We start from the raw sequence: 798 nt of genomic DNA, 5'->3' as shown, positions 1-798 counted from the left end.
TATATATGTATATTTATATGTATATATATATATATATATATGTATATGTATAGATGTAAGTATGTGCATATACGTATGTATATATGCATATATATCTATATTATTTATATTATTTAAACAGAACACTTGATTCAATAACACTGTGTATAAACTCTGTGTTTGGAATGCCCAATTTCAAAGACTGTTGGATTTTACTCATAGGGTATTGGAATCTTAATAATAGATTTACAAATCAACGACCAATCTTAAAAACAATTGGATTTTATTCATAAGGTATTGGAATCTTATATGTATACCATTCTGCCTAAACAATAGACTTACAAATACAATATCCCTGCATTCACTCTCTATTTCCTATCTAATCTAAATTGACTATTGCTTAACCATCCTCTCACACCGTCTCCGATGAAGGGATATAATAAATATCTTGGAAACAGATGTAAGACCTTCTATTTATAGATGTTCTAAAATATACACAGCCTTGTTTTTTTTAAATATCATTACGAAAGGTAAATCCTTATATTATTATATATATACATGTTTGTGTGTCTGTGTTTGTCCCACCCCCATCATCGCTTGAAGACCGATTTGGTGTGTTTAGGTCCCTGTTAACTAGCAGTTCGGCAAAAGAGACCGATAGAATAAGTACTAAGCTTACAAAGCATAAGACATAGGCTCGATTTGTTCGGCTAATGGTGGTGCTCCAGCATGGCTGCAGTCAAATAACGAAAACAAATAAAAGAATAAAAAGAATATATATTGATATCTCTCTCTCTCTCTCTCTCTCTCTCTCTCTCT

Source organism: Octopus bimaculoides, chromosome 9 (assembly GCF_001194135.2).
Source record: "Octopus bimaculoides isolate UCB-OBI-ISO-001 chromosome 9, ASM119413v2, whole genome shotgun sequence".
In the NCBI taxonomy this organism is placed as follows: domain Eukaryota; kingdom Metazoa; phylum Mollusca; class Cephalopoda; order Octopoda; family Octopodidae; genus Octopus; species Octopus bimaculoides.
The sequence above is the reverse complement of the archived record's forward strand: the minus strand, read 5'-3'. Positions refer to the sequence as shown.